Here is a 16,968-nt window from a genome sequence, read left to right as displayed (position 1 = left end):
GTGTTCTAAGATGACTGGAATCTAGCCAAGATTTCATGTTCTAAGAGCTATTTTAAATGTTATTTTCATTATCACTGGTGTTTGATTTACAGCCAGCCCAGGTCCATTATCTTTGGCCCACAACCAGGGAAATTTATGTGTTAGTCCATGTGGCTCATCGTTTTTGTGGCTTTGGTAATTTATCTGAATACAGTTTCCAGTTTTCTGTTTCTCAGCCTCAGCCTGAGAAGCTCTTCTGCTGCATCTGCCTTTGAAAGTGCTTAGCCTCCTCTTGATTCTGTCACTCTTGTGCTTCCATCATCCCCACCACCCATGCACAACAAGCAGCTGCTGTAGCGTGCTCAGATGTTTTCTTTTTCTCTGTAGTCACTTTGGGGCAGCCTTTTGGGCTGCTGTAGCTGCCAAGCTGACTCCTTTTCAGCTTGCTCCTGCAGACATTTGGATTCTTTTTCCTTGGTTTTGAGTAACTACTTTTTCTAGTGCATCTTTTCATTGCCTTGTGGCTTCCTCCTCAGATGTCAGACTCTTTGATAAATACTCTTCAGCCTCATGGCTCCCCTGTTTTTCCTCTGCTAGCAACTGTTGCTGCCCAGCAGCCTCCAGTTCTGCCTGCTCCTTGTTATGCAATGTGTCTGCAGCACTGCAGACATCTATCTATCTCCAGCTTCAGCTTCGTCTTGCCAGCAGTAGCTTTCTCAAAGCTCACCTTCAGTGCAAGGATCTCTTCCTCCACTTGCCACTGCTGTCTCAGTGTGTCCTCTATCACTCCTTTTGCCTCTTAAGCTCACCTGTGATGTCTTGTGCAGCTGGCCAAGGGACTCCTCAATGTCACTGTTAATGTTTTCCTTCATCCCTATGGCCCCCATCAGGGTAGATTTTTTTTTTAATCTCTTTTGTTTTAGGCTCAACTCAGGCCATGAGTGTTTTGTAATGTATCACCAGGCAGGGCTGTAGCCACACAGGTCATGTCTGGATCATGTTCAGCCACAAGTTGATGTAAGAAAATTGATCTGGATCCCCTGATTGTCTTCAATCACTAGTCACCACCCAATATATATGCTCAAATGTTTTCTTATTTATTATCAACTTGGCCAGTCATCTAACATCAAAGGAAGGCTAATCAATTTCACAAAGTTTTAAACATTGTTAATGACCACACATAGACTTATTACCCCATATAAGTGTGCCTCATTTATATAATAACAAAATGTTTATTTAATCAAAGCCAACAGATGGATATATTTTTCCTTGGGTGTTAAAGACCAGCTCACATGGACAGGAGAGATGACACATGGGAAGGACTGATGGCTACAGTCAGGGCCACAGCCCCCCAAGTCCTTTAGAACAACAAAGAGATTTTAGAGGGAACAGCCCAGGCTCCACCAAACCAGAAAGCAAGCATACATATTTTTTGTGATAAATCACTTCACAAGTTTTTTTTCAATGTATATAAGCTTCCAAGTTTTGTCATTATCTGTCTTTTTTGTGTTGTACCAGGGATCAAACTAAAGACTTTGCACTTGCCAGGCAGGCTTGGTGCCACTGAGCTACATCCTTGTCCTCTCTTTATCTTTTCAGCCTGACAAAACGTTTGCGTTACAAAACCTTTCCATATCAAAAGTGGACCTCTTATAGCTTTCTTTATATATTTTTCCATCCCATTTACTATAAGCTTTTAAAAACAAACTTGGCTCCAGCCACTTGAATTTTAAAGCATCCTCTCTTTTTTTCTTCTTTGGTCTCAGATTGTTACATTTTAAATTTGACTGGCAGCCAAATGACTTCTAAGTAACTTTGAATCAATGTTCTTATTTTAAACCAGCAGAGAACAGAGAAAAGAGCAAGTTAACCATCTAAGTATAGTTTAAGAATTTACAATGTACAAGAAATATTTTAAGTATATTAATTAAACAATAATAACTTAAATCGGAAGCCAAAAGTAAGTTAGCTAAGATTTGTAACTTGATTTTTTCTTGCCCAAGGTAACTGTACTCAAGGACAAGAGCAATTGAGCCCCCTTTGGTCCCTTCTGATTCTCCTGCAAAACATCCTCAAACCCAGCAAGATGCAGCCACAGGTCCTTGACTCTGGTCATCCAATCCCAGGCTGGGGCTATTCTGGCTTCCAGATGCTTATAGGCAGTGGCAGACTAGTGACGCTGAGTTGCAAAGAGACCCTAGATCTGACCTGCACTTTTTCACTTGACCCCATGGTGCATGCAGCCCAGAGCCACCTGCCCAAGGGCTTTGGCTGGTGAATAGTCCCTATGCTCAGATCCTGAGCACTCCCAGTACATTGTTCCCCATCTGTCCTATACAGTATCTCAGGCACATAACAGCCAAAGTCCATGGCCTAGACAATCAACTCTGGAGACAATGAGTGCCTGGCCATGGGCCAAGGCAGGCAAAGCTGATGGGTCTGTGCATGGGTTGGAGTGGGCATAGGGCAGGGGAAGACTGTGTGGCTCTTGCCTCCCTCTGTATGGTCCCCTGACATACTTTATCTGAAATGAAATATTGACTCTTGCTTCATACCTTCAACCTCAGCAGGTACAGTTGAGCTTATCTCTCAGCCCCATGTACCAGCCCCAGCACAGCCCAGCAACTAATGACCAGCTGGTTGCTCAGGCACCTCCTAGTCCTGATCACCATCCAGGCTATTCACTGCCACCACTCCATTTCACAGCCTGCAGGATGTTGCCTTTCTCCTCCATCAGCCTGCCTGCAGCACATTTCCTGTATATCTCAGCATACTAAAGCTAAGCAGATCTCCTCATATCTCCAATCTCATCTCTTTCAGACATCTGGTACACTGTGGCTCTCCCCATTTTTGTTTCTTGGATTTTTTTTTCCAACTTGGGTGTAGGTTTCCTCTGAACTTGCCTGGATCGACTCCTAGGTACACCTCTTGTGAACCACTCTAGCCATGGGCCATTCCTATGTCTCTTGCAGGCCAATCTCACTGTGAGCAACTCTCACCCCTTTTGTAGGGCATTCTCTTTGCAGGTCACTCCAACATTCCCAGTTGAGAGCCACTTTTTCTGTGTGCCACTCATACATTCTCAGTTGCAAGCCACTCTCTCTGTGGGCCCCTCCTGTGTTCTGAGCTTGGGGTTGTAAGTTTTGTCTGACTAAATCCAAATCAGATCACTTAGTACACCCTGGGAGGTGAGCAACCTCTTCTTCCATCCTTATGGGACAGGTCTTTCCTTTTTCTGGTCCCCAAAACCTTACCACAATCCTGTAGTGTGCTATTCCGGAATCATCCTGTAGCCTCTCAGGTTCCATTGCCCTGATATAGGAGGAATCTTGGCTGTAGGAGGGCCAATTTTCTCTCCAACCTTGAGTCTTTCCCAGTGATGTCAGGGGTCTTGAGCTTCCCCTATATCAGGGCCCCTGTTTCTGCAGGCAAAGGAGACAGCAAGAGTATTGTCTCCAGTCTTGTCATGGTGGCCAGGAAATGTTGTGGGAACTCAAGAGACCAGAGAGACCAACAGGTGAAACAGGAGGATTTTATTTAGGTGTACACCATCTCATCAGACTCCTATCCAAAGTTGAGCCCCAAACAAAGGAAGGACTTCAGTTTAATACATGCTGTCAAGGAAATTGATCTACCTAGTAGCATGTAACTTCAGAATGGGTAGGCAGAACAAAGGTAGTTTATCAAGCTGTGACAGTTTCCCCACTTAACATATTCCAGTGCCTTTGGTTGGGCAAAAACAGGATGTTATGAGATCAGGAGATTATAAAACTTTATTTATAGGGACAAAGCCACTGATTTTGTCTGTATTAGAACAAAGAAAAACAGCCATATTTCTTAAGGTTGGGAAACTTGATTCTTTTCTTCTTAAGTCCTGTTTCAAAAGTACCTAGACAGAAAGATAACACACTGTTAACAGTCCTTAGCACTGAGATGAAGAATGAGAGTAGGTCACTGTGAGGTCAGAGGTACTGATATGCCTGTTTACCAGTGCTTTTTAATTTGGCCAGATCCCTTTGGGGAAAAGAAAAAACTGTAGGAAAAAAATCCTAAAAACCTATTACAAAATGAGAATACACTCAGTAATCTCCCAGATCTAAAATCACTAGGTAGAAAAAAATGAAGTAATTTGCAGATGCCAAACATATAGCTTATCCTAGTTTATTTAGGTGACTTTGCCAAGCCTGGTGCCCCAAACACAAAAGGTCTGACATACCTTAAAAATTCTCCATTACTTAGGCTATGTAAAATAATTTTCATTCTAACTTTAAAACTAACTCTACAATTTCACTTTTACAATTTTTCTCAAACCCCAACAGTATTGTTCTAAAACATTCCATCCAGCAGGGGCTACTCTGTATGCCTTATTTACTTGCTTTTCTATTTTCTCTAGTACATTTCATGTGAACATCAAAAATATGGGCTAGAGCCATATAACTGATTAACAGTAGCACTTAGAAAATTTAGTAGTTTGTAGCCTCATATTACCTTCAGAAACAAATCCATTTTAGGACAGAACTTAAAACTCTACCTTTTTCCTAAAGTCATTTTGTCACTGTTACCAGGGCCATCAAAACCTGTAATTTGCATGAGAATATATATTTCACTACCTACTATGTTATATACCTTAACATAGAATATTTTGTTTTCAATTCTGTATAGTATATTTATTTCATATTTATTTTTCACTGTTAATAAGAAGTAAGAACAACTCAAAACATAATTCTACATACCTGAATTTGAAAGTTGGATTTATATAAAAAACTTGAGATAAATAAAGACAGTTGAGGGGCTAGGGATTTAGCTCAGTGGTTTCACTGCCTGCTGCACAAGAGCAAGGACCCGAGTATGATCCCCAGTACCAAAAATAAAAAATAAATATAAAGACAGTTGAGCATAAAAGAGGAAAGATGAGCAATAAAAATTTGTAAATAGTGAGAGAGAATGTGGATTGCAAATTTTGTATTTTGGGTAGGCTTCAAATCAAACATCAAATAATTTCTCATATTTTATGGTTATGTATGAGATATATGGTGAGCCTTTAATTCACATGGCCTCACCTAATCAATTAATCATAAGAAACTATCAGCTTCTATTATTTCCATACTTTAAATGAAAAAATAGCAACGATTACAAAATGATTCTGAGTCCATATATCTAGTAACTATTAAAAGTTTTGGAAATGCAAATTGCTCTGACTCCAGGGATTGAACTTGCAAGTACTATGCAAAAATCATATGTGACAACACAACCAAAAATGGAACATAGATAATCCAGAGTAAAAAAAACCTCATACTTCAGTCTCAAATAGCCTACGTAGTACCAGTATATTCATGAGAAATCCACTAAATAACTTTAAATAAATCTCAGCATCTTTACTTCTTAAGTAAACAATTTATGACATTATTCATTTCCCAAGGCTGCACCAACTGAAATCTCAGCAACTTAACAATATAAAGTTTTATTTGTCACCCACCTAAAGTTCAGAGAAATTTCTGGTCAGGAGGTAGCTGTGGTCTCTGATCTCCAGTTCTTCCAAGTATTTGTCTCTAGTCTACCCGGAAAGACAAAAATAGATCTCATGCAGAGTTATGTATGACTCACTGATGAGAGCAGGGACACAGCATTTCCTAACTTTAAAAGTCTTCAAATAGGGTGTGATTGTGTTCCCAGGAAGAAAATATAATAGGTTAGTAGAAGCGAAGACTTCTATAATGAGTATATGTAAAAATATACTTTTTTGTTAATTCATCATTAATCATTGTTATTGTCACTGTGACGTCCTTGGATGTATCCTACTTTTAAAGTAATATATGTGATTCAAGGGTATATTCACTTTTGTATACTGAACCTAGCCAACGTGGAAACAAAGAGGACATTTTATCCTAGAAAAATGTGAAAAGGAAAGTGAGTTATCTTTAGAATATAGCTACATGGTATCTCTTCAAAACAAAATGCCTTCATTTGGCTAAGGTAAGGTTAAATAACTTTCACCCAAAGAGAATCCCAAATCAGGAGGGTATGTTACATAAAAATATTTGCCTCTTTTGCTGTAAAATATTTCCATTTTGCTCTTAGCATTCCAAATACTACCACCTCATGGAATTAACACTTGGAGAAATAAAGTAAAGAATTTAATTAAGCATGTAATTTGTTGTTGAACTGAATACCATTTTTTCAAAAAAGGAAATGTTTGTAAATAGGGAGGACTGGAGGGGTTGAAGGGAGGGCTCGGCAAAGGTGAAAAATAAGAACAAAAAGAGACTATGTAAAGGTGCAAATTTCCAATGATGAATGTCATTATATTGTATACCTAAAATATACATATATATGTATTTATTATATATATTTATATTTATATATATTTCTTGCTAAAATATTAAAAAGAGTTGGTTTATATCCTCATATGTGAGTGTTTAGATAAGTTTTAGGACTTTGATTTCAATATAGCTTAAAAATTGTTTCCAGTGTCATTTGCTGTCATACTAATGCATACATAGACATATTTAAAAGCTATTTTATAGTGTACTACTTCCAGAAGTATTAGATTTTATAGAAAATTAGACAATCAGACCTCCTTGCCTTCATCCAAACAGGTAAATCCTCTAATTCTTAGCTGTGCAATCCCTACTACATCATTTAATTCTCATGTCTACAAATTGAGTAACCCATATGTTAGGGTAACTACGATACAAAAGGCAAAATATGCCATATTTTTAAAGCTATTTTTCTACTGTAAATAATATATTTATTTCTAATAATAGTGATGAGATTATCATAAACTTACTAAATGAAATTAAATTGTCATGAAGCCATTATAATTGTATGCATGAGTCTTAAGCATTCATTCAATAATATTAATGAATGATGATGAATTTTAAGAAATGTATTATTATGTATATATTATTAAAAGAATAATTGTGATTTATATTTTAACTGCATCTTCAATTGTATCAATGCTGTAAAAATACTTCCTTAAGGAAATAGTATATAAGAGTACTAGGACTTATATGTTTAGAAACTTAATGATTGTTCCTTAATACAATAAACTTGATATGTTTTCAAAGTTACTTTCTCTTAAAAAGACTTATGACTGTCTTAGGTTAAGAAAGTTAAATGTTAAAATAAATCTCCCTCAAGTTAATATTATATTCTTAAAATGATTTGATATATGTTACTATCTCAGAAAATTAATGATAATATTTTGTAGCGTTTGGAAGAAAATATAACCAAAATAGAAATGAACAGTTTGTAGTATTATACAATGATTGCAAAACATAAAACTTCTAGATTTTATATGATTATAAATAACACTTAAAATTCAATAATGTTTCCCAAAGGCTGAAATATTTATTTATTTATTTATTTTATTAAATTCTTTTATTGGTACATTGTAGGTATACAACACAATTACATTTCTCATTGGGAATTATACCTTTACATAATGCATCTTGGTTCTTATTTTTTCCCCATTCCTAGCCCTCCTTAATGCCCTCCACCCTTCCATATTTATGAAGACTTTATTTCCATTTTTTCCATTTCTCATCATTTTTCCTTTCCCTTCTTTCCTTTCCACTGCCCCTCCCACTACCCCTACCCCTTTGGACCATTTCTTCCTATTTTACATTATCGATTATTCATTCTAATAATTGGTATATTTTAGGTATACAATATAACGACATTCATCATTGGAAATTTGCACCTTTACATAGTCTCTTTTTGTTCTTATTTTTCACCTTTGCCCAGCCCTCCCTTCAACCCCTCCAGTCCTCCCTATTTACAAAGATTTTGTTCCTATTTTTCCATTTTCTCATATTAATCCCATTCCCTTCTATCCTTTCCCCTAGCCCTCCCACTTCCTTCCCCTTTGCCCATTTTCTTCCTATTTCACATTACCTATTATACATTTAGTCCTTATTTACACTTTCAGTTTTTCACACCAGAGAAACTATTTGGTATTTATACATGTGTGTTCTATTTATTTCTCTTAAGAGTATCGCCTCAATGTGCATCCACTTAGCTATAAATGTCTCTAATTTCTCATTTTTTATGGATGACTAGTACTCCATTTTATTAAAAAACCACATTTTCTTTATCCAGTCTCCAGTTGATGGGCATTTGGGCTGTTTCCAAGATTTAGCTATTACAAACTGTGCTGCTATGAACATGAGTGCACATATATCACTGTGGTATGATTCTTTTAATTCTTTGGGGAAGATCCCCAGCAGTGGAATAGTGGGGTCAAATGGGACTTCAAGTCCTAGTTCTTTGAGGTATCTCCATACTGATTTCCACAGTGGTTGCACCAGTCTACACTCCCACCAGCAGTGGAGCAGGGTTCCTCTTTCCCCACAGCCCCGCCAGCATTTGTTATTGGTTGATTTCATGATAGCAGCCATTCTTTCTGGAGTGAAGTGGAATCTCAGCATTGTTTTCATTTGCATCTCTTGAATGACCAGTGATGTTGAACATTTTTTCATGCATTTATTTGCTATTTCTACTTTGTCTGAGAAATGTCTGTTCATTTCAGATGCCCATTTTCGGATTGGGTCTTTAAATTTGGGAGGTCTGATCTTTTTAAATTCTTTATAGATTTGAGATAGTACACCTTTGTCTGAGGAAGAGCAGGTGAAGATTTTTTCCCACATTGTGGGTTGTCTCTTCACACTGCTGGTGGTTTCCCTTGCTGTGCAGAAGCTTTTTAATAAGAAGAGACCCCACTTGTTGATTGTTTGTGCTAGTTCCCAGTCACCTGAGGTTTTGTTCATAAAATCTTTTCCTACACCGATGTCTTCAAGGGTTCTACCTAACCTCTGTTCCAACTGGTTCAGAGTTTCTATTTTAATATTTAGATCTTTAATCCATTTTGAGTTTAGTTTAGTGCATGGTGAGAGATATAGTCTAGTTTTAATCTTTGGGAAGTTGAAGCCCAATTTTTCCAGCACCATTTATTAAAGAGGCTATCTTTCCTCCAGTGAGGCTGTTTGGCTCCATTGTTGAAGATGAGATGGCTGAGTATGTCTGGCATTGTTTCTGCATCTTCTAATCTGTTCCACTGGTCCTCAGGTCTGTTTCTTTGCCAGTGCCATGCTGTTTTTATCATAGTAGCTTTGTAGTATAGTTGCAGGTTGGGGATTGTGATACCCCCTGCCATGTCTTTGTTACCTAGAATTGCTTTTGTTATTCTCAGTCTCTTCCTGCTCCAAATGAATTTTTGGATTGTTTTCTCGAGGTCTATGAAGTATGCGGCTGGGATCTCAATTGGAATTGCATTAAATCTATATATCAGTTTTGGAAGTATGGCCATTTTCACTATATTAATCCTTCCTACCCAGGAGCAGGGGATGTCTGTCCATTTCTGATATCATCTTCAATCTCTCTTTTCAGAGTGCCATAGTTTTTAGAGAAGAGGTCTTTGATTTCTTTTGTTAGGTTGATTCCTAGGTATTTCATTTTTTTGGATGCTATTGTGAAAGGAATTCTTTGCCCTATTTCTCTCTCAGTGAGTCTGTCATTGGTGTAGAGTAAAGATATTGATTTTTGTGTGTTAACTTTGTAACCAGCTACTTGACTGAATTTGGTTATTAAGTCTAGAAGACTTTTGGTGGAGTTCTTGGAGACTTCTATATAGAGTATCATGTCATCTGAAAATAAAGACAATTTAACTTCTTCATTTCCTATTTTTATTCCTTTTATTTCTTTCTCTTGTCTAATTGCAACGGCTGATGTTTGCAGAACTATATTGAACAAGAGTGGTGACAGTGGATATCCTTGTCTTGTTCCTGATTTGAGTATGAAGGATTTCAGTTTTTGACCATTTAGTGTGATATTGGCTGTTGGTTTTTCATAGATGGCTTCTATCAGTTTGAGGTAGAGACCATCTATTCCAATTTTTTGTAGGGTTTTTATCATAAATGCATGTTGGATTTTGTCAAATGCTTTTTCTGCATCTATGGACATAATCATATGGTTTTTGTCCTTGGTCTATTGATATAGTGTATTACATTGATTGATTTTCGTATATTGAACCATCCCTGTATCCCTGGGATGAATCCCACTTGATCAGGGTGTATGATCTTCTTGATGATCTTCTTCATTATGTTTGCCATTTTCTTATTAAAGATTTTTGCATCTATGTTCATTAGTGAGATTGGCCTATAGTTCTCTTTTTCAGTTGGGTCCTTCCCTGCTTTGGATATCAAGGTGATGCTTGCTTCCAGGAATGAATTAGGGAGTATTGCTTCACTTTCAATTTCATTGAAGAGTTTCAACAGTAGTGGCAGCAGTTCCTCTCTAAATGTCTTGTAGAATTCAGCAGTGAAACCATCAGGGCCTGGGATTTTCTTAGTTGATAAGTTTTTAATTACATTTTCAATTTCATTGGTTGATATTGGGTTGTTCAGAATTTTTAGGTCTTCTTTGTTCAACTTTGGTAATTCATATGTATCTAGGAATCTGTCCATTACTTCTGTGTTGTCCATCTTATTGGTGTATAGGCTCTGGAAGTAGGTGTTGATGTCATCTGGATTTCTGCTGAGTCTGTTGTAATTTCACCCTTTTCTTTCCTAATTGCATGGATTTGGGCATTTTCTTTCCTTTTTCTGACAAGGTTGGCTAAAGGTTTGTCAATTTTGTTGATTCTTTTGAAGAACCAACTCTTGGCTTCGTTGATGTTTTGTATCGTTCTCTTAGTCTCCATTGCATTGATTTCTCCTCTGATCTTTATAATTTCCTCCCTTGTATGAGCTCTGGGGTTGTCCTGTTCTTCTCTTTCTAGAAACTTGAGGTGCAGCATCAGGTTGTTTAATTGGGCTCGTTCTGTTTTCCTAATATGCTTATTCACTGCTATGAATTTCCCTTGTAAGACTGCTTTCATTGTGTCCCATAGATTCTGATATGTTGTATTGTCATTGTCATTTAATTGAAGGAACTGTCTGATTTCTTCTTTAATTTCCTCTGTGACCCATTGGTTATTCAGAAGTGTGTTGTTCAATTTCCATGTGTTTATGAAAGTTTTTGAGTTTCTTTTGCTATGGATCTCCAATTTCATTGCACTATGGTCTGATAATATACAGGGATAACTTCAATTCCTTTGTACTTACTTAAACATGTTCTATGTGTGAGTATGGGGTCTATTTTGGAGAATGACCCATGTGCAGCTGAGAAGAATGTGCATTCTGATTTTGTGGGGTGGAAGACTCTGTAAACATCTGTTAAGTTCATTTGTTCAAGAGTTTGATTGAATTCTAGTATTTCATTAGTTACTTTTTGTCTAGTTGATCTATCTATTTGTGACAGTGGGGTGTTGAGGTCCCCCACTACAATTGTATTAGTGCATATATGACTTTTCATGTCCGTTAGTATTTGTGTTATATAGGTGGGTGCACTAGTGTTTGGTGCATAGATATTTATGATTGTCATCTCTTCCTCTTGGATTCTTCCCTTTACAAGGATGTAGTGTCCTTCTTCATCTCTCTTAATCAGTGTTGGTTTGAAATCTACTTGATCTGCAAAGTGGATAGCTACTCCTGCGTTTTGGGGGGATCCTGTCACATGGAGTCTTGTTTTCCACCCTTTAACTTTCAGTCTATGAGTTTCCTTTTGAATTAAGTGTGTTTCTTGCATGCAGCATATTGTTGGATTTTGCTTCTTGACCCATTCTGCCAGTCTATTTCTTTTGATTGGTGAATTGAGACCATTAATGTTGATGGTTATAACTGAAACATATTGACTTGTCATTGCCATGACTTTTTCTTTTTGTTGGGTTCTCCCCCTTTACATTTAATTTCTTGTCATGTCAGATGGGTTCATTCTGCTTTGCTTCCTGGGGTTGTGATCCTCAATGTCTGTTCCTAGGATATTGTGTAAAATTCTTTGGCGTGCTCATTTGATATTCACAAAGTTCTTGAGGTGCTCTTTGTCATGAAAGTATCTTATTTCTCCATCAATTGTGAAAGATAGTTTTGCAGGATACATCAATCTGGGTTGGAGGTTGTTCTCTTTTAGGGCTTGGAATATGTCACTCCAAGCTCTTCTTGCCTTGATGGTTTGTGTAGAGAAGTCTGCTGTGATTCTGATGGGCTTTCCTTTGTATGTGATTTGTTTCTTTTCTCTAACTGTTTGTAGAACTTTATTCTTCTGTTGAGTTTCTGGAATCTTAACAATTATATACCTATGTGTAGATTTTTTTTTTGATCAAGGCTATTTGGAGTCATATATGCCTCACTTATCTGTATGTCAAATTCTTTTCCCCTGCTTGGGAAGTTTTCTGCCATTATTTCTGTGAAGAATTTTTTATGTCATCTGCACTCTCTCCTGTTTCTTCATTGACTCCAATCTGTCTTACGTTATTCTTCTTTGAATCATCTAGCAGCTGCTGGATTGATTTCTCATGTTCCCATATAATTTTGAAGCAATTTTTCTTTTCCTGGTCACTAATTGCAATCATCTTCTATATCTGAAATTCTGTCCTACCATTGGCTCATTCCGCTGTGTAGACTTTCAATGGAGTTTTTCATCTCCTGGAAATCTATTTGCATCTGTTTTTTGGATTCCATTTGTTTCCTATGTTGGGATACATCATGTTCCTGAGCTCCTCTCTAGATTTATTAATCTTGTCTTGCACTAGGGGCACAATTTCTCCTGTTATCTGAGAAATTATTTCTGATTTCATTTCTTCCAGATCCCCTTTGGTTGCCAGTTCAGTTGGTCCAGGTGGTTGAATATCAGAGGGTTCCACTTCATTTCCCTTTGGGGTTGCTGTAGGTGATCTGGAAGTCTGGTTTTGAGACTTACTTACGTGTTTTCTCATTTCAACTGGGGCAGGGGGCTGTTAGTGCCTGCATGGATTACCTCCTCTGAGCTGGGAGCGGTGGGACAGGGGCCTGGAGAAGTGGTAGGGATGGTGACCCAAAAGCCCTTTCCTGTGTGCTGGGAGCAGTGGGAGGGATGGTGGCCGTGAAGCCCCTTCCTCTGGACCAAGAGTAGTGGCTTGTTGGCTCAGAAGCCCCTACCTCTGGGCTGGCAGTGGTGGGAAGGATGGTGGCCTGGAAGACCCTTCCTGTGGGCCAGGAGCAGTGGGGCAGAAGTTTGCCCAAAAGCCCTTTCCTCTGGGCTGGGACCAGCAGGGGGGATGGTGACTGGGAAGCCCCTTCCTCTTTACCAGGAGCAGTGGGTTGGCGGCTCAGGAGGCCCTCCCTCTGGGCCAGGAGCAGCGGGACTCAGTACCATGATCTGGTGGTCCGGTGTCCTCTGCATCTTTGTAGTGTGGAACCAGGTGGCTGTACAGAGGAGCGGGGGGCTGGGGGGTGTCCAGTGGATTGTTGCCAGGGTGTGGGCTGATTCGGCATGTTCCTCACGACTTGGGACCTCAGCAGGGTGTGGGCAGACCTGCCTGTCTCTCGCAGGGTGATTTGGTGTCTTCTGTGTGACTGGGGACCTCAGTAGGGCGTGCACAGACCTGCCTGTCTGCAGCGGGCTGATTCAGCATCTTCCACGTGACTCAGGACCTCGGTAGGGTGTGGGCAGAACACAGGCTGAAATATTGATTCTCCATATTTGCTCCAAAATATTGAGTTCCAAAGTCAAATATTATAATTCATAAAATACAAGTGAATGTGCATTATAAAAAAAATAATGTTCAGAATAGTATGGTGGCACACACATGTAATCCCAGCACTCTGGGAGACTGAGATAGGAAGATGGCAAGTTCAAGCCCAGGCTGGGCATTTTCATAACTTAAGGAGACTCTGTCTCCTTAAGTTAAAAATTAAAAAGTTAAAAATTAAAAAAAGGTTTGCAGTGTATTTCAGGACCCTAGGTTCAATCCCATGTACTGCAAAATAATAATAATAAAAAGTCATATATTCATAAAACATATTCACAAAATTTCAAGAATGTGAGAGGCATTAGGAAATTGTATTTCAAGAGTTAGCCTATATAAAGGATAGAGGACATAGATAATTTCCCAAAGCAAGAATTTATACAGATCACATTAGTAAACACGACTGAGTGAATATGGAGATTTATAATATAAGTGTAGGAAAAAAATTACTCCACAGTGTTCAAAGATTGTATCTAACAAATGTGAATTTGTGAATGTGGATTATATTTAACAAATTTTTAGAGTCAAATTTTGCAAAGCTACATCACATATTTTCAAATGTAAACATTTCAATAATTATGGGATGTTATTGAAGTACTAAAATGTAGCCCTACATTTTAGTATATGTGCTGCCAAAGTGAGCACAGGGCTGTATTTTAAATTAAAGAGATAATTTTAACAAAGATGGACATGAGCTAAGATTTGAAAATGATAAATCCTCAGAAAAATATGAGAAAGAAATACACTAAATTAGGAATTATTTAAATGTAAATAAGTGCAAAACTTTTAATATTTATTAAAAGGAATAAACCCTGTATTCTATTATTTATATGATTTGCACAGGATTCGCTTCTTTGTTAAATTTCTTTTATCATGTGAACACCTGACCATATTATACTTTTCTATGAATTGATGTAGTTACTATTTCCACTGAGGACAGCATTGAGTGTTCTTCCCAATCTCACTGAATTTTCGTGCACTTCACTATGTACATTGATATACTGAATCTGTTGAATAAAATAACTTCTATTATCTTATTATACTTTTCCAAGCAAAAGTGAATAAGGTGTCATGTATTGAGTTAGCATATAATTCTATGGCAAAAACCCATTTCAATTTTAAAAATTGCATTTACTGATGGACTATTGCTAACATATACAAATGTTTTATCAAATTATTTTCTTTAATATTACCTCTTTGAAAAATTTCAGATTTTATACCTATATGAGAAGACTCAAAGAGGCATCTCAGTTTGCAGATTCTAATTAATTCACTTTTATTACAAATTTATTGATTATTAAGACTAATCAAGAAAAAATTGGAATAAAGCTGGCACACTGGTATTGTTTTACATGTATGTGAACACTGGCTGTATTACTTCTCTGTCACATTACCTGGGCAAGTTGCTTAAATCCTTCCAGTCTCAATTTATTCATTATGACTTTCTTTATGTCAGCAAGAGATTTAAAGAAAGTAAAATTTACATGCATTGAATAATACCTGATATCATTTATATTTATAAAAAGAAGACACATAGAAACTTTTCATGTATATTTAAGAACTTTACATATTTTAAAATTGTTTCAACAAATATTATTTAATTAACATTTCCACTGCTTTTCATCCATCCAGTTTATTTTTCTTGCTATGCCCTAGATACAAGGTTATTAAGCAATTTTAAGAGTTATGCATACATATCTGAAACCTATCTGTCAAATATGAGTGTTAATATCCTCCTCAAAGATTTGTATGTACAAAATAGAAAAAGACAATAAATCACTTAAGAATTTTTGGAACATTGTAAGCACTCACTAGATGAAAGATAATTATATTAATACAAGAAATGTTTTGAGCATATGGTAAAGATGATGTGTCATATTAAACACATTATTTAATGATTAGCTAATGTTGGGCCAACTTATTAATCATTCCTTAAAAATAAGAGATGAAGGTGACTTACACAGCCCTATATGTAAGAGAGAAATCATTACAGTGTGAGAAAAACATGTCGGCACTTATATATCTTTACCAAGAGTTAAACTACCAAGAAAAAGAATATTTATTTTATCCTAGTGATATAATGGAAACTTGCACAACATCGTAATAAAAATGTTCTTACTAGAAGAAGCACGTAGTATATTCTTGTGTCTTGATTGCAGAAAATCATGGAAAAGAAGCAGCACACTCTGTATTCTAAAGTCATCTTCCATCAGCTCAAATGTTCTCAAATAAAGTAATTTACTGAAATGTATAAAACACAATACACGTATTTAAACACACATGATCTGTAAATTAAGTTGTCTAATTTTATATGATATGCAGTATTCTGTGTTTTCTGGAGTCATATCAATTATTTAATTTGGTTACATTTTCTCTGGGCAACAGTTCAGACTATTTAAAAATATAGAAGAGTTAAAGTATAATGTTATTCATGAATGAAAAAAGTATTCATTTTTGATGAATTCTGTCAATTATTCATGTAAAATATAACACATTTTATTCTTTGTTGTTTCTTAAATTTCATTTTTCAGAGACACATATAAAAATTCCTATCTGGATGTTTTTAAAAAATAACCTTTTTGGATATCTGTCAAATACCTGGAAGCTATCAAGTATGTCATAATCTAATTTGTTATCTTGTAAAATTCTATTATACATTATTTAACTTGGAATGCATACTTTGGTTTAGCAACTTGAATGACATATTCGTTTCCTAAAGAGTTAACCTTGACTTATACTTCAATTAAATTTTTAAAGTTATTGAAAATATCAACTGTTTCACTCAGGAATACTTTCCTAGAAAACAGTAAAGCTTTACAATCATCATGCATTATGGATTCATTCTGACAAAACTAATATAGCTACTTAGGCACTGCACCTATGATTTTATCTATTTATATTTTAATTTAATTAGTTTGAAAATGTAGAATTTCACCCAGAGGAACAAAAGAGGCTTCATTTAAGTAGTACTGCAGCACTCTGTGCTCTTCCTAATAAATTCAGTTGGCTTTACAGTCATTTCTTCTGGCATTGCTTTGTTTTTCATTTTTTTTGGTACCTGGGATCGAATTCATGTCCTTGCGCTTGCGCAGTAGGCGGCAAAACCACTGAGCTAAATACCCGGCCCTATCTTCTGTCCATGCTTTGGAAGGTGTGGCTCAGTGGTTTCTGTAATTGACATACAAACATTTATGTAACTGCCAAGTGGACAGGGAGAGGTGGAACGTACTTCCTTTTAAGTGTTCTTCCTATTTCTTTCAATTGTCAATCACGTGACTTGTATTTTTTTATCTTGTTTCCTTTGTCTGGAAAATTTTACCCAGGCTTTTCCTATTGCTTAGTTTTGGGTATATTCAAGTATTACTTTTCCAAGATTATTCCATCAA

At 36.7% G+C, this 16,968-nt stretch overlaps 1 long non-coding RNA gene across 3 annotated transcripts in view; it reads right to left on the bottom strand.

Moving 5' to 3' along the window:
- Positions 1 to 3,495: 3,495 nt before the first annotated feature.
- Positions 3,496 to 16,968, bottom strand: part of LOC110344608 (uncharacterized) — a 70,638-nt gene continuing 57,165 nt past the window's right edge. For all 3 annotated transcript variants that reach the window (XR_002387272.2, XR_002387273.2, XR_015440343.1), the window contains exons 3-5: positions 15,702 to 15,823; positions 5,456 to 5,533; positions 3,496 to 3,868 (exon numbers count right to left, since the gene is read on the bottom strand). This is a non-coding gene — a long non-coding RNA (uncharacterized LOC110344608). The remainder of the gene's footprint in view (positions 3,869 to 5,455; positions 5,534 to 15,701; positions 15,824 to 16,968) is intronic.

This window comes from Heterocephalus glaber, unplaced genomic scaffold (genome assembly GCF_053883595.1).
Source record: "Heterocephalus glaber isolate CG9 unplaced genomic scaffold, H.glaber_assembly_v1.0 deba00001497, whole genome shotgun sequence".
Classification (NCBI taxonomy): Eukaryota; Metazoa; Chordata; class Mammalia; order Rodentia; family Bathyergidae; genus Heterocephalus; species Heterocephalus glaber.
Note: the sequence above shows the minus strand (reverse complement) of the source record. Positions and strands in the feature narration are given on the sequence as shown.